Source organism: Salvelinus alpinus, chromosome 35 (genome assembly GCF_045679555.1).
Source record: "Salvelinus alpinus chromosome 35, SLU_Salpinus.1, whole genome shotgun sequence".
Classification (NCBI taxonomy): domain Eukaryota; kingdom Metazoa; phylum Chordata; class Actinopteri; order Salmoniformes; family Salmonidae; genus Salvelinus; species Salvelinus alpinus.
Window position 1 is genome coordinate 454,950 of NC_092120.1, and position 23,532 is coordinate 478,481.

The window sequence follows — 23,532 nt, forward strand, 5'->3', positions numbered from 1 at the left end:
CATGTTTCGGAGGACGCATGACTCGAACTTCGCCTCACGAGGCCTTTGGGGTATTGCAGCGATGAGACAAGATTGAAAAAGGGGTAAAATGCAAAAAATATGTGGATCTAGTAAAGTAGCAACAGAGGGATTTAGAGTGGCACAAAACGCGTAAAAGTAAATATGAAATCTAATGATAATATGCTGAAATAATACATTGGATATCACTCCACACACATAGTGAAACTTGTTATAAAAAATGTGTATTTCAAAGGAATATAATTCTATATGACATTTTTATTTAAAATGAGTCATGTTTCTTGAGTGAGTGATCTACCCTTTCCATGATCTTCTGGCATTTCCACTGATTCTTGAATCCTTTCCTTCGGCACATTGCCACAACTGGATTGTGTATATGTCGGAGAGGATGGGATGGGAGAGAGATACACAGATTGGTGACTTTGGGAGAGTCCACGGTAACAAGTATTGTAGAAACTCTTCAATGTACTGCTGTTAGTGTTACAGAAACACAGGTCTACTTACAGGCCTTCCTGGGCTTGCGGTAGGATTTGGCAGACTCCTGGCAGAGGCAGCCTCCACTCAAACCCTCTCTCCTCCTCCCTGAGTGACACAAAGCAAACTGCTGTATTAGTCTGAGTGCCATTCAGTTTCTGACAACTATTTGCCATTCAAAAACATTACTATCATGGGCTGTCAGAAACAGACTGACAAGCAGGCTAGGATTGTATCCACTTACTGGACAAATAGCAATGACTTCCTAATCACTCACTCTTACAGTCACACAGTCTGTCATGGTGTCTGTGGGGGGGGGTTGATTTGGTCTCCAACTCTCCCTGGGTCCTCCACTGTAGTGGCACTGACACCTGAACTTCGTACATCAGTTCAGGAACCCCTTGGTAGAGAGGATAAGAGAGAGAGAAAGGTTGATCAGAATGGATATGTACAGTGCACTTGGAAAGTATTCAGACCCCTTGACTTTTTCGACATTTTGTTAAGTTACAGCCATATTCTAAAATGGATTAAATCATTTTTTACCTCATCAATCTGCACACAATACCCAATAATGACAAAACTGTTTTTTAGAATTGTTTGCAAATGTATAAAAAAAAAATAGAAAAATTAGTTAGATCTAAGTATGGTGATTGTGTTCAAGGTCAGAGAGAACTCCCATTTGTTTCTGTAAAATAGAACATGACTGTTTTTCTCCTAGTCCTGGATTGTCCATTAATTGTAAGTTAACTGTAACTTATTCAAACCATTTACTCAGTCATTTGTCGAAGCACCTTTGGCAGCGATTACAACCTTGAGTCTTGTTGGGTATGACGCTGCAACCTGAAGGTCCAGGCACACCTGTATTTGGGGAGTTTCTCCCATTCTTTTCTGCAGATCCTCAAGCTCTGTCAGGTTGGACGGGGAGCGTCACTGCACAGCTATTTTCACGTCTCTCCAGAGATGTTTGATCGGGTTCAAGTCCGGGCTCTGGCTGGGCCACTCAAGGACATTCAGAGACTTGTCCCGAAGCAACTTCGACATTATCTTGGCTGTGTGCTTAGGGTCGTTGTGAACCTTTGCCCCAGTCTAAGGTCCTGAGCACTCTGGAGCAGGTTTTCATCAAGGATCTCTGTACTTTGCTCCGTTTGTCACGCCCTGGCCTTAGTTATCTTTGTTTTCTGTAATATTTTGGTTAGGTCAGGGTGTGACAGGGGGGATGTTTGTGTATAGTTTTCTCGTCTGGGGTGGTTGTATGGTATAGGGGGTTTTGGTAGAGTGTATGGGTTTGTGTTGAGTGTAGGTGTCTAGGTAAGTCTATGGTTGCCTGAATGGTTCTCAATCAGAGACAGCTGTCATTCATTGTCTCTGATTGGGAGCCATATTTAAGGCAGCCATAGGCAGTAGGCTTTTGTGGGTAATTGTCTATGTTTAACGTTTGTAGCTTGTGTATGCACTTACGTTTGTAGCTTCACGGTCGTTTGTTGTTTTGTTTTGTAAAAGTGTTCGTTTTTTCGTGTTTCGTCTTCAAAAAATAAAAGAAGATGTATTTCTCTCACTCTGCGCCTTGGTCCACTCTTCCTCAAAGTTACGACGATCGTGACAGAATTACCCACCATACCAGGACCAAGCAGCGTGAATCAAGGCAGCAGCAGCGAACGCACGATTATAGGAATTGGGAGGAAATTCTGGACAGCGGAGGACCCTGGGCACAACCGGGAGAATATCGCCACCCCAAAGCTGAGCTGGAGGCAGCGAAAGCAGAGAGGCGGCGGTATGAGGAGGCAGCACGGAAGCAGGAGAAGGATCTGGGCTATACAACCTGGGAGGAGATCGACAGGTGGGCGATCGACCCAAGGAGAGTGCCGGAGCCCGCCTGGGATTCGATGGAGCAATGTGCGGAGGGATACCGGCGAATGGCGGCAGCACGACGAAGCGGTAGGAAGCCTGTAAATCAAGCCCAAACATTTCTTGGGGGGGGCTAAAGGGTAGTGTGGCGAAGTCAGGTAGGAGACCTGCGCCAACTTCCCGATCTTACCGTGGAGAGCGAGAGTACGGGCAGACACCGTGTTATGCGGTAGAGCGCACAGTGTCTCCTGTACGTGTGCATAGCCCGGTTCGGTACATTCCAGCTCCACGTATCGGCCGGGCTAGATTGAGCATTGAGCCAGGTGCCATGAAGCCGGCTCAACGCGTCTGGTCTCCAGTGCGTCTCCTCGGGCCGGCATACATGGCACCAGCCTTACGCATGGTGTCCCCGGTTCGCCAACACAGCCCAGTGCGGGTTATTCCACCTCCCCGCACTGGTCGGGCTACGGGGAGCATTCAACCAGTTAAGGTTGGGCAGGCTCAGTGCTCAAGGGAGCCAGTACGCCTGCACGGTCCGGTATATCCGGCGCCACCTCCCCGCCCCAGCCCAGTACCACCAGTGCCTACACCACGCACCAGGCTTCCTGTGCGTCTCCAGAGCCCTGTTCCTCCTCCACGCACTAGCCCTGTGGTGCGTGTCTCCAGCCCGGTACCACCAGTTCCGGCACCACGCACCAAGCCTCCTGTGCGTCTCCAGAGCCCTGTTCCTCCTCCACGCACTAGCCTTATGGTGCGTGTCTCCAGCCCGGTACCGCCAGTTCCGGCACCACGCACCAAGCCTCCTGTGCGTCTCCAGAGTCCTGTGCGTCCTGTTGCTCCTCCCCGCACTAGCCTTAAGGTGCGTGTCCTTAGCCCGGTACCTCCAGTTCCGGTACCACGCACCAGGCCTACTGTGCGCCTCAGCCGGCCAGAGTCTGCCGTCTGCCCAGTGCCGCCTGCACTGTCCGTCTGCCCAGAGCCGTCAGAGCTGCCCGTCTGTCCCGAGCCGTCAGAGCTGCCCGTCTGTCCCGAGCCGTCAGAGCTGCCCGTCTGTCCCGAGCCGTCAGAGCTGCCCGTCTGTCCCGAGACGTCAGAGCTGCCCGTCTGTACCGAGCCGTCAGAGCTGCCCGTCTGTCCCGAGCCGCTAGAGCCGTCCGCCAGTCAGGAGCAGCCAGAGCCGTCCGCCAGACAGGAGCAGCCAGAGCCGTCCGCCAGACAGGAGCAGCCAGAGCCGTCCGCCAGACAGGAGCAGGCAGAGCCGTCCGCCAGACCGGAGCAGCCGGAGCCGTCCGCCAGACAGGAGCAGCCAGAGCCATCCGCCAGACAGGAGCAGCCAGAGCCGTCCGCCAGACAGGAGCAGCCAGAGCCGTCCGCCAGACAGGAGCAGCCAGAGCCGTCCGCCAGACAGGATCAGCCAGAGCCGTCCGCCAGACAGGATCAGCCAGAGCCATCCGCCAGACAGGATCAGCCAGAGCCGTCCGCCAGCCATGACCAGCCAGAGCCGTCCGCCAGCCATGACCAGCCAGAGCCGTCAGCCAGCCATGACCAGCCAGAGCCGTCAGCCAGCCATGACCAGCCAGAGCCGTCAGCCAGCCAGGATCTGCCAGAGCCGCCAATCAGCCAGGATCTGCCAGAGCCGCCAGCCAGCCAGGATCTGCCAGAGCCGCCAGCCAGCCAGGATCTGCCAGAGCCGCCAGCCAGCCAGGATCTACCAGAGCCGCCAGCCAGCCAGGATCTGCCAGAGCCGCCAGCCAGCCAGGATCTGCCAGAGCCGCCAATCAGCCAGGATCTGCCAGAGCCGCCAATCAGCCAGGATCTGCCAGAGCCGCCAGTCAGCCAGGATCTGCCAGAGCCACCAAAGCGGGTATTAACTATGGTGGAGTGGGGGCCACGTCCCGCACCCGAGCCGCCGCCGTAGGAAGGCCCACCCGGACCCTCCCCTTCTGTGTCAGGTTTTGCGGCCGGAGTCCGCACCTTTGGGGGGGGGGTACTGTCACGCCCTGGCCTTAGTTATCTTTGTTTACTGTAATATTTTGGTTAGGTCAGGGTGTGACAGGGGGGATGTTTGTGTATAGTTGTCTCGTCTGGGGTGGTTGTATGGTATAGGGGGTTTTGGTAGAGTGTATGGGTTTGTGTTGAGTGTAGGTGTCTAGGTAAGTCTATGGTTGCCTGAATGGTTCTCAATCAGAGACAGCTGTCATTCATTGTCTCTGATTGGGAGCCATATTTAAGGCAGCCATAGGCAGTAGGCTTTTGTGGGTAATTGTCTATGTTTAACGTTTGTAGCTCGTGTATGCACTTACGTTTGTAGCTTCACGGTCGTTTGTTGTTTTGTTTTGTAAAAGTGTTCGTTTTTTCGTGTTTCATCTTCATGTATTTCTCTCACGCTGCGCCTTGGTCCACTCTTCCTCAAAGTTACGACGATCGTGACACCGTTCATCTTTCCCTTGATCCTGACTAGTCTCCCAGTCCCTGCCGCTGAAAAACATCCCCAAAGCATGATGCTGCCACCACCATGCTTCACCGTAGGGATGGTGCCAGATTTCCTCCACATGTGACGCTAGGCATTCAGCCCAAAGATTTCAATATTGGATTCATGAGACCAAAGAATCTTGTTTCTCATGGTCTGAAAGTCCTTTAGGTGCTTTTTGGCAAACTCCAAGTGGGCTGTCATGTGCCTTTTACTGAGGAGTGGCTTCCGTCTGGCCACTACCATATGGGCCTGATTGGTGGAGTGCTGCAGAGATGGTTGTCCTTGTGGAAGGTTCTCCCATCTCCACAGAGGGACTCTGGAGCTCTGTCAGAGTCACCAAGGCCCTACCCCTGATTGCTTAGGCAGGGCGGCCAGGGCGGCCAGCTCTAGGAAGAGTCTTGGTGGAGGCCACTGTGTTCTTGGGGACCTTCAATGCTGCAGACATTTTTTGGTACCCTTCCCCAGATCTGTGCTTTGACACAATCCTGTCTCCAAGCTCTACGGACAATTATTTCAACCTCATGGCTTGGTTTTTGCTCTGATATGCACTGTCAACTGTGGGAACTTATATAGACGGGTGTGTGCCTGTCCAAATCATGTCCAATCAATTGAATTTACACAGGTGGACATCTCAAGGATGATCAATAGGAACAAATTAAATCAAATGTAATTTGTCACATGCCGAAAACAACAGGTGTAGACCTTACCGTGAAATGCTTACTTACAAGCAAACAATATACAGTGCCTTGCAAAAGTATTCATCCCCCTTGACATTTTTCCTATTTTGTTGCATTACAACCTGTAATTTAAATAGATTTTTATTTGGATTTCATGTAATGGACATATACAAAATAGTCCAAATTGGTGAAGTGAAATTTAAAAAATAACTTGTTTCAAATAAATTACAAAAATTAAAAACGGAAAAGTGGTGCGTGCATGTGTATTCACCCCCTTTGCTATGAAGCCCCTTCAGAAGTCACATAATTAGTTAGATTGCACACAGGTGTACTTTATTTAAGTGTCACGTGATCTGTCACATGATCTCAGTATATATACACCTGTTTTGAAAGGTCCCAGATTCTGCAACAACACTAAGCAAGGGGTACCACCAAGCAAGCGGCACCATGAAGACAGAGGATCTCTCCAAATATGTCAGGGACGAAGTTGTGGAGAAGTACAGATCAGGGTTGGATTATAAAAAGATATCAGAAACTTTGAACATCCCAAGGAGCACCATTAAATCCATTACTAAAAAATGGAAAGAATATGGCACCCCCAAAAAATCCTGCTATGAGAGGGCCGCCCACCAAAACTCACGGACCAGGCAAGGAGGGCATTAATCAGAGAGGCAACAAGGAGACCAAAGATAACCCTGAAGGAGCTGCAAAGCTCCACAGCAGAGATTGGAGTATCTGTCCAAAAATAAGCAAACACATTTGGTGTTTGTCAAAAGGCATGTGGGAGACTCCCTAAACATATGGAAGAAGTTACTCTGGTCAGATGAGACTAAAATTGAGCTTTTTGGCCATCAAGGAAAACGCTAAGTCTGGCGCAAACCCAACACCTCTCTTCACCCCAAGAACTTCGTCCCCACAGTGAAGCATGGTGGTGGCAGCATCATGCTGTGGGGATGTTTTCATCGGCAGGGACTGGGAAACTGGTCAGAATTGAAGGAATAAAGGATGGTGCTAAATACAGGGAAATTCTTGAGGGAAACCTGTTTCAGTCTTCCAGAGATTTGAGACTGGGACAGAGGTTCACCTTCCAGCAGGGCAATAACCCTAAGCATACTGCTAAAGCAAAACTCATTTGGTTTAAGGGAAAACATTTAAAAGTCTTGGAATGGCTTAGTCAAAGCCCAGACCTCAATCCAATTGAGAATATGTGGTATGACTTAAAGATTGCTGTACACCAGCATAACCCATCCAACTTGAAGGAGCTGGAGCAGTTTTGCCTTGAAGAATGGGAAGAAATCCCAGTGGCTAAATGTGCCAAGCTTATAGATACATACCCCAAGATACGTGCAGCTGTAATTGCTGCAAAAGGTGGCTCTACAAAGTATTGACTTTGTTATGCACACTCAAGTTTTCAATTTGTTTGTCTTATTTCTTATTTGTTTCACAAGAAAAAATATTTTGCATCTTCAAAAGTGGTAGGTATGTTGTGTAAATCAAATGATACAAACCCCCCAAAAAATCTATTTTAATTCCAGGTTGTAAGGCAACAAAATAGGAAAAATACCACGGGGTGAATAATTTCGCAAGACACTGTACTTCAAGAAATAGAGTTAAGAAAATATTTACTAAATAAACTAAAGTTAAAAAAGATATATATATCAAAAAGTAACACATGAAAATGACGTAACAATAACGAAGCTATATACAGAGGGTACCGGTACTGAGTAAATGTGCTGGTTTACAGGTTAGTCGAGGTAATTTGTAAAGGGACTATGCATAGATAATAAACAGCGAGTAGCAGCAGTGTAAAAACAAAGGGGGGGTCAATGTAAATAGTCCGGGTGGCCATTTGATTAATTGTTCAATAGTCTTATGGCTTGAGGGTAGAAGCTGTTAAGGAGCCTTTTGGTCCTAGACTTGGCTGCTCCAGTACCACTTGCTGTGCGGTTGCAGAGAGAACAGTCTATGACATGGGTGACCGGAATCTTTGAGAATTTTTTGGGCCTTCCTCTGACACCGCCTAGTATATAGGTCCTGTAATGTACGGAGCCATACGCACGACCCTCTGTAGCGCCTTACGGTCAGATGCCGAGGAGTTGCCATACCAGGCGGGGATGCAACCGGTCAGGATGCTCTCGATGGTGCAGTTGTATAACTTTTTGAGGATCTGGGGACACATGCCAAATCTTTTCTGTCTCCTGAGGGGGAAAAGGTGTTGTCGTGTCCTCTTCACAACTGTCTTGGTGTGTTTGGACCAAGGATAGTTCGTTGGAGATGTGGACACCAAGGAACTTGAGACTCTCGACCCACTCCTCTTCAGCCCAGTCGATGTTAATCGGGGTCTGTTCAGCGCTCCTTTTCCTATAGTCCATGATCAACTCCTTTGTCTTGCTCACATTGAGTGAGTGGTTGTTGTCCTTGCACCACACTGCCAGGTCTCTGACCTCCCCCCTATAGGCTGTCTCATCATTGTCAGTGATCAGGCCTACCACTGTTGTGTTGTCAGGAAACGTAATGATGGTGTTGGATTCATTCATGGCCACGCATCCGTGGGTGTACAGGGAGTACAGGAGGGATATTGAGGATCAGAGTGGCAGATGGAAACCATGTGGCAGAACCATGTGGCAGATGGAAACCATGTGTTTGACACCATTCCACTGATTCAGCGCCAGACATTACCACAAGCCCATTCTCCCCAATTAAGGTCCCACCAACCTCCTGTGCATGATAGTCACACTGTTGCCATGCTAGAAAGGAGAAACGTGCCAATATGGTTAGCAATGATAATGGGAGTCCATAAAGTATGCAGTTTATAATTTAGGTTTGGGTTATCATAAAGGTTAATGGTTGTGAAGGGGATTTTCCAGGTGAACAAATGGGAGAGCAGTTGATCATATTAATCTAAATCATTTCAGTTTATTACAAGAATTCAAGGAGAACATCTCCAGAGCAGAAGCCAAGAGAAATGTCTAACGGGCTTCTCTGAGAGGGCACTTATGTATTAATCCCACAGCACCGAGTGTTGAGTAAACACCAGCCCGAGACGCTTGTAGGAAGTCACAACATCAGCTGCTACAGAATCACAGTGTCACAGATACATTATCAGTGTGTCCTCTGCAAAGTCTGGCAGCAAACTTTAACCATAACATTCAACACTGGCAGACATTTGATTCTGGCAGTTAAACAGGTCAAAGGAAGGAATATCAGTACTTAGTAACAGTGAATCACATACAGGAAAATGATTCATCACACATTTCCCATTACAATGGTTTAAGTCACATGTGGTAGAAAAGAAGAAGAAAAACCCACCAGTACGAGAGTGTAAGCCTTCGGCAGCTTGTCCTTGATGAGTTGGACTATGGCCATAATGCCTCCACAGATCTGTTCTGCAGTGTGACCGTGATTATGGGTGCCCACCCACAGCACCACAACCTGGTGGAGGCAGAGGCACAAACATCAACTTGGTGGGCAGGTTCATTCATACCACTTCATTTAAAAGCATGTTCAATGATTGATACTGAAAGTGCTTTTTGGCCTGGGAACAGGCTTGGGACCATTGATCTGTGCAGCCATTAGGGTTTAAAATCTGAACAATGAGTAGTGTATGATCACATCAACACAACATTAGTATGTCAGCTACAATAACATAGCAGCTGTTATTCAGTTGTGCAACTGGTTACCACCAGTGGTAAAGAGCACCACAGTCAGGCAGAAAAATCTGAATGTTCTATCAAAGTGAGAACAATTAGTTTCCCTGGCTGATATTGCTGCTACTAACAAATACATGAATGGTCAACAAACTCAATGTATTACAAACGCTGGTGGTAACCAGATGATCCCAATAATATAGGCAGCTTAGTAAACGATGCCCCCCTCTGGTATGTCCTATTGCAAACTGTCTGGGACTCATTGTTGTTAACCTGATAATACTCAAATACACTCAAAAAAAATACTAAGTCAAAGACTAAATGAACTGCAATACACTGGTCTCAAATATATTAGCATAACTAGGTTACACAGAACCCACGGCCGACCCATTGTACAATGATATATTTTAATAATTTTATAACTTGTCCCATTCCAACATGCCTAGCTCTGCACCATTGGGGCATGGCTCATGGAGCGCTCTTTGAAATAAATGCTCCTCGCATCTTCGTATTCCTCCAGATCGAGTTACAATATATCACCACACTTTCTTCTATGATATCATGGCGTTTAAAGTGCATGGTGCCACTTACTGTGCTGGAATGTACGATCAATCATGTTCTGCCCAATTCTGTACTACCATGAAAATAAAATATCCCAAAAATCTGTACTAACTTCTTCCACACCCTCCCCTTCCCCAAAAACCTTCCCCAATCCCCCTACCCGATTAAATTTGATCTATATCACGCTGAAATACTCCATCCTTAGGATTGTTCAGCATGTCAACAACCATTTCAACATTTCAACACTACTTTCCACATGAACAGGTGATGAGATAGATTACTCCCTTGGTCTTGCATGAGATGATCCCCCTAACAGGGATTTTTCTACCTGTATGCGGGTGAAAGAAGAAGGATGTTTTTATAGTGCTATTGCACTGTGCGCATGAGCCACATTTGTAGTTCCCATTTGGAATGGGTGTCATTTTGTATACAAAACAATTGTTACTATGTGAATGAATGTCGCCGACAACCATCTAAAGGTATCTTCTATCGCAAACTGAATTATGACCCTACCCTAGAATTCCAGCATAAGATCTCATCCACAGTGGAAAGTTGTTTGGAATCAGGACAAATCACCAAAAAATAAGTGGAATTTCTATGTGTCAAATATCCTAAGATACCAACTTTGTATACAGCCGCTAAAATACACAAACAAGTGTCTCCTCCTCCAGGTAGACCCATTGTAGCAGCAATCGACTCTCTGACATCCAACATTTCTACGTTTGTGGATTACCACATTAAACCGATGGTTGAGAATCTCCCATCTTATGTCAAAGACACTAGTCACATGATCTCATTGATAGAGGGCTTAGGAAGGATACCAGAGGGCACCCTGCTGGCCACTTTTGATGTGGCGAGCTTGTACACTAACATCTCACACACCGGAGGCTTGCAGGCGCTGCAACACGTCCTTCAGCAGAGAGACTCTACCCTTGCTCCATCCAATGATTGCATCTTACAACTTACTGAACTGATATTATCCAATAACTACTTTGTCTTTGAGTCAGACTTTTTCCTTCAAATTCAGGGTGTAGACATGGGCTCCCATTTTCTCCCCAACTATGCAAACCTGTATGTGGGACAATTTGAGGAATCACTCCTTTACAAAACAGAGACACACCACTACTTTATAAAATCCTCCTATGGAAGAGATACATAGATGATGTCTTTGTGCTCTGGGAAGGAAGTCAGCAGGAACTAAATTAATTCCAAACTCTAGTAAACGAGAGCTCTGAATACCTCAAATTCACCATGCAGACTGATGAGAGAAAAATAAACTACCTGGATTTATGGATCATCAAAGAGAATGATGCATTACACACAGACTTACACACAAAGCCCACAGACACAATACCTTGCTATGTGTGGATAGTATTCATCCCCTTCCCCTCAAGAATGGTCTACCATATAGCCAGTTATGCAGGGTTCAACGAATCTGTGGCCACCAGACAGATTTTGACAGCGATGCTAAAGAAATGACAGATAAATTAAAAATGAGAGGCTACAAGGACAAAACTCTTGATGCTGCAATTATGAAAATATCTCAAAAACCAAGAGAGGAATTACTAAAAACTCAACAAAAGAAGAAAAACAACGCAACCGTCTTTTGCACCAAGTACACCAAGGGTTCGGAGAAAATGAAAGCAATCCTTAAAAAGCACTGGCGTATTCTGCAATCAGACCAAAAAATCGCACACCTCTTCAAGGAACCCCCACTGGTGGTCTATAAGCGTGGTCACAATATTGGAGATAGCTTGGTGAGATCTGACCTGCCCCCTGAGCCCCCTGAGCCCACTCAGACACTCTTGACACCCACTCCAAATGGAAACTACAAATGTGGCTCATGCGCACATTGCAATAGCACTATAAAAACATCTTTCTTCAGACACCCACATACAGGTTGAAAAATCACTGTTAGGGGTTTTACAGTTGACCAGGCTCTAGCAGCGCACAAATTTGACTAACTGACTTGTTGGAAAGGTGGCATCCTATGACGGTGCCATGTTGAAAGTCTCTGAGCTCTTCAGTAAGGCCATTCTACTGCTATTGTTTGTATATGGACATTGCATGTCTCTGTGCTTGTCACGGATCCCTCCGGATGTTTTATCACACACACCAGTCCCCTATTCCCACTGATTAGTATTTGTATATATGTGCCCTTTGGTTTCCATTGGGGGGATAGATTATTGTTATTATGTCCGTGTGAGTACATTTTCTACATTTTAGTCATTTAGCAGACGCTCTTATCCAGAGCGACTTACAGTAGAGTGCATACATTTTATTACATTTTTTACATACTGAGACAAGGATATCCCTACCGGCCAAGAGCAGACGCTCTTATCCAGAGCGACATACAGTAGAGGGCATACATTTTATTACATTTTTACATACTGAGACAAGGATATCCCTACCTGCCAAACCCTCCCTACCGGCCAAACCCATGCCAATTGTGCGTTGCCCCACGGATCTCCCGGTTGCGGCCGGCTGCGACAGAGCCTGGGCGCAAACCCAGCCCAGCCTGGGTGCGAACCCAGAGACTCTGGTGGCGCAGCTAACACTGCGATGCAGTGCCCTAGACCACTGCGCCACCCGGGAGACTACCTGTGCTGTGTGTTTTGGGCTTTCATGCCCTTGTGGATTGCGCAGATGATTACAGGTCTCGTACCGTGTGTTAATCATTGTGCGTGTGTGTTATTTAATCGAGGTACTCCTCGCTCTTTTGTTTTGGGTTTCTACCCTGTGTGTTTTGTTATGTGTTTGTTTGGTCTTTGTTCCGTGCCCTTATACAGCACGCCGTACTTTGGGGTATAATTTAAAAAATCCTATTACGCATTCCTGCGCTTGTCTCCCGATCCTTCACGCCAACGTGACAGTGCTCAATTTTATACACCTGTCAGCAAATTTTAAGGGGTGTCCACCTACTTTTGTATATATAGTGTAGCAAGAAGTAAGACAATGACGAAACATTTGACAATAACAAGAAGAGGAGTCTTGAATCAGCGCACATAAGCAAAATAAAAGTGTAATCTACAATGTCGCAAACTATCCAAAAATGGAGTTGGGGTGAACACTAATCAATGAAGCTACGTGTGTGTAGCTATTCAACAATAGCAGCAAACTGAGTAAAATAGCAGGAGGAATATTGGGACAGGGACACAGAAAGGTGGATTTCTGAGGAGGAATGGAGGGGTAAAAAAAGGAAGAAGAGGTTGAAAAGTGTGAGGAAAGGAGAGGTTGGATTTTAATTTGAGGAAAATAGAGATAGGTCGTCAAAGAAGATTGGTGTCAAGTGCAAACAGAGTGAGCCGTGCTCCAGACCGAGTTCTGGAGGTGAAATGGAAATGAACGAGGATGAGTTAAGTGAGGTGGAAGGTGTGGTGAAGAGCTCAGAGCCTGAGCCTGGCATTGATGGACATGATAAAAAAAGAATCTGGTCCAGTAGGAGTGACTCTTTTGGAGAAAATTGATCCATTTGTGGTTTCAGGGTAGGTTGGAAAGGAGTTGGGTGCAGTTGAATCAGTGAAGGTAACCTTTAGTGGACTTGTGATATTTGTTTGTGTTTCTTCGGACCTGAGGGAGCGGGAGCTCTGTGTCACGCAACTTGGGTCAAGATCTGTTTCTTGTTTTGCGGTAATGAAAGGGGTGATTTCTGGGGTAGTGTTAAGTGTGCAGGTGAAGCAATTGAAGTTGAAGATTCCTGGTGTTTGTGACGCCCTCCGTTTGGTGCGACGCAGACTCAATGGTGAGAGTGGTGAAACAGAGGAGTCACTGTCAGTCCTTTCGAGTTTTGAGTCTGAGGTTTTACCTGTGATGGGTTTGGATTTCTGAACTTTAAATGTTATTAATAATTAGTTATAATAGAGACCTGAGGGGTGCCATAGCCAAGGGACTACATCAGAGGTTAATGGTTAATTGTAGGGGGAAGGTATATGGTGGGTGCAATTAAGCTTGGAATGTACTGAGTGTAGAGAAAGCGATCACATGTGGCAGGTATTGATAAGGGGAGAGAGCCATGGATTAGTGATGAAGGGGGTTGAGGTCAGGTCAGGTCACGTTAAGGGAGAAAGAAAAGTTTATTGCCGTATCACTTAGTTTCCTGCCTAGCAATAAAGATACAATGTTTAGCGAGAAGGAGGAGACTCCACCCAAAGTGGGGTACAAATACCACCACTATTGTAAACATGTTTTTGTCGATTCAACTGTTCGATCATTTGGAAAGAATAAACTTGGTTTAAGCTTTCACAGTGTCCATCGAGTTCTTTCTCTAATAAATAGAACACAACACCTGACAATGTCATGTTAGGATATATCCATTATCCTGTTAGAGCTTTTGTGCCAAACCCACTGTGTTGTTTCAGGTGCATCGTTTAGGGTCATGTTCCAGCAGTGTGTAGGAGGGAGATTTCAAGATGTGGGAAGGGTTGCTGGAGGCCCCGCGACAGAGGATTGTGTAGTTTCAATGGATAAAATTGTGTGTGTCAATTGTAGGAGTGCCCATGTTGCTGGGGATTGGAAGTGTCTGGTGCGAGAGAGGCAGGTGGAGGTGGCCAGAGTCACCGTAACGCAGAAGTTGTCATATGCTGAGGCAGTGAAGAAATACAAAGTGGATGGATGGAGCTTACATGGATATTCATGTAGTAAGTAGACCTACTGTCGGGGCACGTGCTTCTGATGGTCCTGGCATGGTTTCGAGGCCTGTTCAGAAATATTTCTCTCATGAATGCGCGGTGTCAAGGGACACTTTGATAATGAATAAAGTCGAATTCATAGCTTTTATTGGTAAGTCTATCAATACGACTTGGGTTGTAAAAAGCAGAAATGCCAGGTTGAAGGTTATTGTGGAGATGGCAAAAGAGATATTGGGAGTGACAGATGTTACTGTTGAAATGGTTGTTGACATGCTGAACAATCCTAAGGATGGAGTGTTTCAGCATGATATAGATGAAGTGTAATGGGATAGGGGGATCGGGGAGTTTTTTGGGGGGGAAGGGGGAGGTTGTGGTAGAAGTTAGTATGGATTTGTTTGGTTTTTTATTTTATTTTCATGGTAGTACAGAATTGGGCAGAACATGATTGATCGTACATTCCAGCACAGTAAGTGGCGCCATGCACTTTAACTTCTTTGGGATAGGGGGGCGCTGTTTTCACTTTGGGAAAAAATCGTGCCCAATTTAAACGGCCTCGTACTCTATTCTAGATCGTACAATATGCATATTACTATTACTATTGGATAGAAAACACTCTCAAGTTTCTAAAACCGTTTGAATTATATCTGTGAGTAAAACAGAACTCATTTTGCAGCAAACTTCCTGTCAGGAAGTGAAAAATCTGAAATCGAGGCTCTGTTCCAGGGCCTTCCTATTCATTTGCTTGAAATCTATGGATATACATGCACTTCATACGCCTTCCACTAGATGTCAAGAGGCAGTGGGAGGTGGAATGGGGTGTCTAGCTTGATCTGAGGTCGAACAAGAGCTCTTGGAATGACGTGACCCCAAATTTCCTTTGTTCAGCAAGGCGCGGGAAGGAACCCTGAATTGCCTTCTGAAAAGCTTTCGGTATAGACGGCTAATATCTCCGGCTTTGATTTTATTTGATACATGTGATAATATCATCGTAAAGTATGTTTTTTCAATATAGTTTTATCAGATTATTGAACGTTTATCGGGAGTTTTGGCGTTTTCCGTTCTCTGCGTTTGGTGAAGATGGACAACTTCGCGCCACTTGGCTAGCTTTGGTTGCTAATTCGACAGGAGAAGAGGACATTCTAAAACCAAACAACGATTTATTCTGGACAAAGGACTCCTTGTACAACATTCTGATGGAAGCTCAGCAAAAGTAGGAACCATTTATGATGTTATTTCGTATTTCTGTGGAAAATGTTTAGTACTATTTTCCGCCCTCATTGCAGGCGCTGTCTCGCTATAACGTAAGCTGTATGTCGTAGTAAAGTTATTTTTAGAATTCTAACACGGCGATTGCATTAAGAACTAGTGTATCTTTCATTTGCTGTACAACATGTATTTTTTAGTAAAGTTTATGATGAGTTCTTTGGTTAGATTAGGTGAGTGTCAGAAATATATCCGGATAATTTTGTGCAGTTTGGCTACGTATTCACATTGTAAAACCACGATTTGTACCGCTAAATATGCACATTTTCGAACAAAACATATACAGTGGGGAGAACAAGTATTTGATACACTGCCGATTTTGCCGATTTTCCTACTTACAAAGCATGTAGAGGTCTGTAATTTTTATCATAGGTACACTTCAACTGTGAGAGTCGGAATCTAAAACAAAAATCCCGAAAATCACATTGTATGATTTTTAAGTAATTAATTCGCATTTTATTGCATGACATAAGTATTTGATACATCAGAAAAGCAGAACTTAATATTTGGTACAGAATCCTTTGTTTGCAATTACAGAGATCATACGTTTCCTGTAGTTCTTGACCAGGTTTGCACACACTGCAGCAGGGATTTTGGCCCACTCCTTCATACAGACCTTCTCCAGATCCTTCAGGTTTCGGGGCTGTCGCTGGGCAATACGGACTTTCAGCTCCCTCCAAAGATTTTCTATTGGGTTCAGGTCTGGAGACTGGCTAGGCCACTCCAGGACCTTGAGATACTTCTTACGGAGCCACTCCTTAGTTGCCCTGGCTGTGTGTTTCGGGTCGTTGTCATGCTGGAAGACCCAGCCACGACCCATCATCAATGCTCTTACTGAGGGAAGGAGGTTGTTGGCTAAGATCTCGCAATACATGGCCCCATCCATCCTCCCCTCAATACGGTGCAGTCGTCCTGTCCCCTTTGCAGAAAAGCATCCCCAAAGAATGATGTTTCCACCTCCATGCTTCACGGTTGGGATGGTGTTCTTGGGGTTGTACTCATCCTTCTTCTTCCTCCAAACACGGCGAGTGGAGTTTAGACCAAAAAGCTCTATTTTTGAATCATCAGACCACATGACCTTCTCCCATTCCTCCTCTGGATCATCCAGATGGTCATTGGCAAACTTCAGACGGGCCTGGACATGCGCCTGCTTGAGCAGGGGGACCTTGTGTGCGCTGCAGGATTTTAATCCATGACGGCGTAGTGTGTTACTAATGGTTTTCTTTGAGACTGTGGTCCCAGCTCTCTTCAGGTCATTGACCAGGTCCTGCCGTGTAGTTCTGGGCTGATCCCTCACCTTCCTCATGATCATTGATGCCCCATGAGGTGAGATCTTGCATGGAGCCCCAGACCGAGGGTGATTGACCATCATCTTGAACTTCTTCTATTTTCTTCTATTTTCTAATAATTGCGCCAACAGTTGTTGCCTTCTCACCAAGCTGCTTGCCTATTGTCCTGTAGCCCATCCCAGCCTTGTGCAGGTCTACAATTTTATCCCTGATGTCCTTACACAGCTCTCTGGTCTTGGCCATTGTGGAGAGGTTGGAGTCTGTTTGATTGAGTGTGTGGACAGGTGTCTTTTATACAGGTAACGAGTTCAAACAGGTGCAGTTAATACAGGTAATGAGTGGAGAACAGGAGGGCTTCTTAAAGAAAAACTAACAGGTCTGTGAGAGCCGGAATTCTTACTGGTTGGTAGGTGATCAAATACTTATGTCATGCAATAAAATGCAAATTAATTACTTAAAAATCATACAATGTGATTTTCTGGATTTTTGTTTTAGATTCCGTCTCTCACAGTTGAAGTGTACCTATGATAAAAATTACAGACCTCTACATGCTTTGTAAGTAGGAAAACCTGCAAAATCGGCAGTGTATCAAATACTTGTTCTCCCCACTGTATGTATTGTGTAACATGATGTTATAGGACTGTCATCTGATGAAGGTTGTCAAGGTTAGTGAATAATTTTATATCTTTTGCTGTTTTTTTGCGATCGCTACCTTTGCGGTGAATGAATGCGGTTGTGTGTTTGGCTATTGTGGTACGCTAATATAATGCTATATTGTGTTTTCGCTGTAAAACACTTAAAAAATCTGAAATATTGGCTGGATTCACAAGATGTTTATCTTTCATTTGCTGTACACCATGTATTTTTCATAAATGTTTTATGATGAGTATTTAGGTATTTCACGTTGCTCTCTGTAGTTATTCTTTCTGCTTCGGTGCTATTTGTGATTGTAGCTGCAATGTAAAACTATGATTTATACCTGAAATATGCAAATTTTTCGAACAAAACATAGATTTATTGTATAACACGTTATAAGACTGTCATCTGAGGAAGTTGTTTCTTGGTTAGTGACTAATTCTATCTCTATTTGGGGGTTTTGTGCAAGCTACCTGTGCTGTGAAAGAAATGTCTGTGCTTTTTTGTATTTGGTGGTGAGCTAACATAAATATACGTGGTGTTTTCGCTGTAAAACATTTAAAAAATCGGACATGTTGGCTGGATTCACAAGATGTTTATCTTTCATTTGCTGTATTGGACTTGTTAATGTGTGAAAGTTAAATATTTCAAAAAAATATTTTTTGAATTTCGCGCGCTGCCTTTTCAGTGGAATGTGGGGGGGGTTCCGCTAGCGGAACCCCGGGGCTAGACAGGACGTTTGTTTGCGGACCACCATGATATCATAGAAGAAGGTGTGGTGAGCTACTGTAACTTGATCCGGAGGAATACGAAGATGCGAGGAGCATTTATTTCAAAGAGCGCTCCTTGAGCCATGCCCCAATGGGCAGAGCTAGGCATGTTGGAATGGGACACATTTTAATATTATACAAATATATAATTATACAATGGGTCGGCCATGGTTCTGTGTAGGCTAGTTATGCTAATATACTTGAGACCAGTGTATTGCAGTTAATTTAGTCTTTGACTTAGTAAGTAAAATGTCTGAGTGTATTTGAGTGTAAACAGGTAAACAACAATGAGTCCCAGACAGTTTGCAATAGAACAGGTATTCCCAAACTGACGTCGAGAGTACTCCAAATAAAAATGTTATTCACATTTTTATTTTTTTAATAATATTTTTTTTTAAATCACATTTTCAAATAGTCCATTTATATTTTCCAACGGGGCTATACATTTGGGTGAGATTTCTTTCTCGCCTGAGTAGCCTCGTTTCACTGCCAAACATAAAATTCAATCATCTGTGTTCAGCGAAATAACAACACAATGTCAAATACAGGTAGTCTAGTCAAATAATTAACATCCAATCACATTAACCGTTACACTCTCGCGGGAATTCCACTAGCGGTCCGTATGTAGCCAAACTTAGCTGCTGCTCATTCTGTTTGCTCAAAAATGGATAAATGGTTAAAAAAAAGTAAGGCCCACGTCCACAGAGACACATACCAGCTCTACTGGTAGTACTGCTACTACCAGCAGTACTACACCTGCGCCTGTCGACGACACAAGCTGTTCTGCTTCCACGAGCACATCCAATGCTAGCATCAGTAATTCTACATTTGTTGTTAGCCCAGCTAGCATGGACACTGACAGTTGTGAATCTGATGCAGCAGAAGAGCTACTGCCCCCTTACCCGGGAAAGCACCGAACAACAGACAGGGACGTTGGACCATCGGAGATGCGCAAATAAGCAACTATATTGATTTGGGGTTCACTTATATTGGGAGTAGTGCCTTTCCTCAGCCACAGTGTGTTATATGTGCCAAAGTACTATCTCACAACTCGATGAAACCTCCACTCTTGCGCAGACATTTAGAAACAAAACATGCCCATTTGAAAAATAAGCCACAGGAGTTTTTTGAGTGAGAATTAAGACGACTTTCGAGTAGTAAGACATGTATAAAAGCAACAGATACCATTAATAAGAAGGGGCTAGAAGCGTCTTATATGGTGAGCTACCGAGAGGCTAGGACAGGCAAGCCCCATGCTACTGGACAACAGGACGGCTTTGTTACATCAAATGGACTTTGGTGGTCAAGATGTGTTGGTATCTGTTCTGATGGTCCAAAAGCCATGACAGGGAGACATAGTGGAGTGGTAACGCGCGTGCAAGCAGTTGCTCCCGATGCCACTTGTGTACACTGCAGCATCCACCAAGAGGCCCTTGCTGCCAAGGGAATGCCTGACAGCTTGAAAGACCTTTTGGACGCGACAGTGAAAATGGTTAACGAGCCCCTGAACGCTCGTGTATTTTCTGCACTATGCAATGATATGGGCAGCAACCATGTAACGCTTTTACAACATACAGAAGTGTGCTGGTTATCAAGGGACAAAGTATTGACACATTTTAATTAATTGAGAGACGAGCTTAAAGTTTTCTTTACTGATCATAATTTTCACTTGTCTGATGACGAGTATCTCACAATACTGGCCTATCTGGTTGATGTTTTTTTTTCGCCTGAATGATCTGAATCTAGGATTACAGGGACTCTCCACAACGATATTCAATGTGTGGGACAAAATTGAGGCTATGATTAAGAAGTTGGAGCTCGATTGGGCTGCGCTCAGAGTATCCTGCAAACCCACTGTTAAGACACGGATGCCCTTTGCAACCACGTACCTATGTGAGAGTGGATTCTCGGCCCTCACTAGCATGAAAACTAAATACATGCCCAGACTGTGTGTGGGAAATTATTTAAGACTGAGACTCTCTCCAATACAACCCAACATTGCAGAGTAATGTGCATCCTTTCAAGCAGACCCTCCTCATTAACCTGTGGTAAGTTATTCACCAGTTTAGATTAACAAATAAGGTTTTATATGTAAGATGGTTAAATAAAGAGCAAAATTGTTGATTATCAGTATATTATTACTTGTGCCCTGGTCCTATAATAGCTCTTTGTCATTTCCTATGTTGTTGTGACTAAAACTCACACTCACTCTTATGTTTAATAAATGTATCGTACTGTATAGTGTGTGTGTGTCAGGCTTACAATAAACGCAAAAAAACTAAATTTGAGAGTGCACTGACCCTTGTGCTGGAGGGGGTACGCAGCTGGAGGTTGAACGTTTGAAGGGGAACGCGACAATAAAAAGTTTGGGAACCGCTGCTTGAATAGGACATACCAGAGGGGGGCATTGTTTACTAGGCTGCCTATATTATTTGGATCATCTGATTACCACCAGTGTTTGTCATACATTGAGTTTGTTGACAGACCAGTGGACGCCTTTTCATAAAGAGATGTACGTATAGCATTTATAGAATGGCATGTATTTCTAAGTAGCAGCAATATCAGCCAGGGAAACTAATTGTTCTCACTTTGATAGAACATTCAGATTTTTCTGCCTGACTGTGGTGCTCTTTACCACTGGTGGTAACCAGTTGCACAACTGAATAACAGCTGCTATGTTATTGTAGCTGACATACTAATGTTGTGTTGATGTGATCATACACTACTCATTGTTCAGATTTTAAACCCTAATGGCTGCACAGATCAATGGTCCCAAGCCTGTTCCCAGGCCAAAAAGCACTTTCAGTATCAATCATTGAACATGCTTTTAAATGAAGTGGTATGAATGAACCTGCCCACCAAGTTGATGTTTGTGCCTCTGCCTCCACCAGGTTGTGGTGCTGTGGGTGGGCACCCATAATCACGGTCACACTGCAGAACAGATCTGTGGAGGCATTATGGCCATAGTCCAACTCATCAAGGACAAGCTGCCGAAGGCTTACACTCTCGTACTGGTGGGTTTTTCTTCTTCTTTTCTACCACATGTGACTTAAACCATTGTAATGGGAAATGTTTGATTAATCATTTTCCTGTATGTGATTCACTGTTACTAAGTACTGATATTCCTTCCTTTGACCTGTTTAACTGCCAGAATCAAATGTCTGCCAGTGTTGAATGTTATGGTTAAAGTTTGCTGCCAGACTTTGCAGAGGACACACTGATAATGTATCTGTGACACTGTGATTCTGTAGCAGCTGATGTTGTGACTTCCTACAAGCGTCTCGGGCTGGTGTTTACTCAACACTCGGTGCTGTGGGATTAATATATAAGTGCCCTCTCAGAGAAGCCCGTTAGACATTTCTCTTGGCTTCTGCTCTGGAGATGTTCTCCTTGAATTCTTGTAATAAACTGAAATGATTTAGATTAATATGATCAACTGCTCTCCCATTTGTTCACCTGGAAAATCCCCTTCACAACCATTAACCTTTATGATAACCCAAACCTAAATTATGAACTGCATACTTTATGGACTCCATTATCATTGCTAACTATATTGGCACGTTTGTCCTTTCTAACATGGCAACAGTGTGACTATCATGCACAGGAGGTTGGTGGGACCTTAATTGGGGAGAATGGGCTTGTGGTAATGTCTGGCGCTGAATCAGTGGAATGGTGTCAAACACATGGTTTCCATGTGTTTGATGCCATTCCATTTGCTCTATTCCGAACGTTATTATGAACCGTTCTCCCCTCAGCAGCCTCCTGTGCTATCATGTATGTTTCCAACCACAGGGAGTGCTACCCAGGGGTAAGATGCCCAACGGGAGAGGAACGCCCAGGTCAACAAGCTGGTCAAGGAGGCCGTGTCCTCTCTCCCCCATGCCTCCCTCCTCAACGTGGACCCTGGCTTTGTGCACTCGGATGGCAGCATCTCCCACCAGGACCTGTATGACTTCCTCCACCTCACCCCTCAGGGCTACCAGGCTGTGTGCCAGCCGCTACACGCCCACCTCAAGGGCCTGCTGGAGAAACAGGCTGAAAACTGAAGACCAACTGATGGAGAACTGATGGCCAATGACCCAATGACCCCCTCACTACATCAGAGGTAAAAACCCTGGTACTGGAGAGCCACAAGAGTACAGGCTTTTAGCACATTCACTGCTTTTAGGACACTTTTTAGTATTTAAGTACAGACATTTGTTCCAACCCATGATTCAAATAATGATCTAGTCCTTGATTAGTTGAATCACATTGAATGTTTTGAATGCTGGGCTGGAAGAAAAGCCTGAACTTAAAAGGCTTTCCAGAACCAGGGTTCGTAACCACTGCACAACTCTATTCTGTGGGACCGTACTGTAACTTACCACCAAAATGGCTGAGTAGAGGACCGCTAAGCACTAATAGGATCAAACATCTGTGTTAGTAGTCAGGTTTGACCACTTATCACCATTTGAGATTTGATTGAGCTGATTTGAGAGATTGTCCTTCTCTTCAGTTTCATTCTGTATTATGGATATGGTCCACAATATGTCAGGATCTGTCTTTTCTGGCTGATAGATACTTTATAAGAGCTTCCCCACAGAAGGGTTAGGAGAATCAGAAAACCTACCATACTAAAGGTTTGTTTTGTTTCCTCTCAAAATATCAACATTTCTTGTCTTTTTCTCCTCATGTAGCTTAACCTACAGTCCTATTGATCTGATTGGTTACTGATCTGATTGATTACTAATAATATAATTTCCATTTCCCTTTAATGGTGTCCCATATGTGTTTAGAAACAGAGACCATTTAAGGTGATGATGCAACAAGGCGTCACTTGGCCAGTTGGATGTACTGTTAAAGCATTACTTGTTTCCGGTATCTGTTTACCGCCGTTGCTTTTTGTGACTTGTGAAGATTTAGGCTGAATATGTCTTATTTTGGCTGCACAAATATGGAGAATGAAGGGGAAAGGTATGGTGTATTTTGAGTGAATGATGAGGGCATTTCAAAGTAGCGCTGAGACTGGTGGGTATTTAGCTTGGATATGACATGATACTGAGTCAGTGTGTATGGATGTGTTGTAGCTAGCTTATACTTGTCTTGCACTCTTTATTCAAAGGCAGTCACCCCACAAGACCCAAGACTCCCTATAAAAGGCTGCATAGACTGTTTGTATGTACTGCATATGTAGGCCTACCAGCCTCCGTACTTGACCATGGTTGTGTTGTTGAGTGTTGATTGTGTCAAAATGCAGTGCATTAAAACTAAT

At 44.7% G+C, this 23,532-nt stretch overlaps 1 long non-coding RNA gene and 1 pseudogene across 1 annotated transcript in view; one reads left to right on the forward strand and one right to left on the reverse strand.

The window, feature by feature from the left end:
- The window catches only part of LOC139564397 (uncharacterized), a 418,006-nt gene that overhangs the window by 75,005 nt on the left and 319,469 nt on the right, over window positions 1-23,532 (reverse strand). The window lies entirely within an intron of this gene.
- Window positions 1,136-22,967, forward strand: LOC139564582 (platelet-activating factor acetylhydrolase IB subunit alpha1-like; annotated as a pseudogene).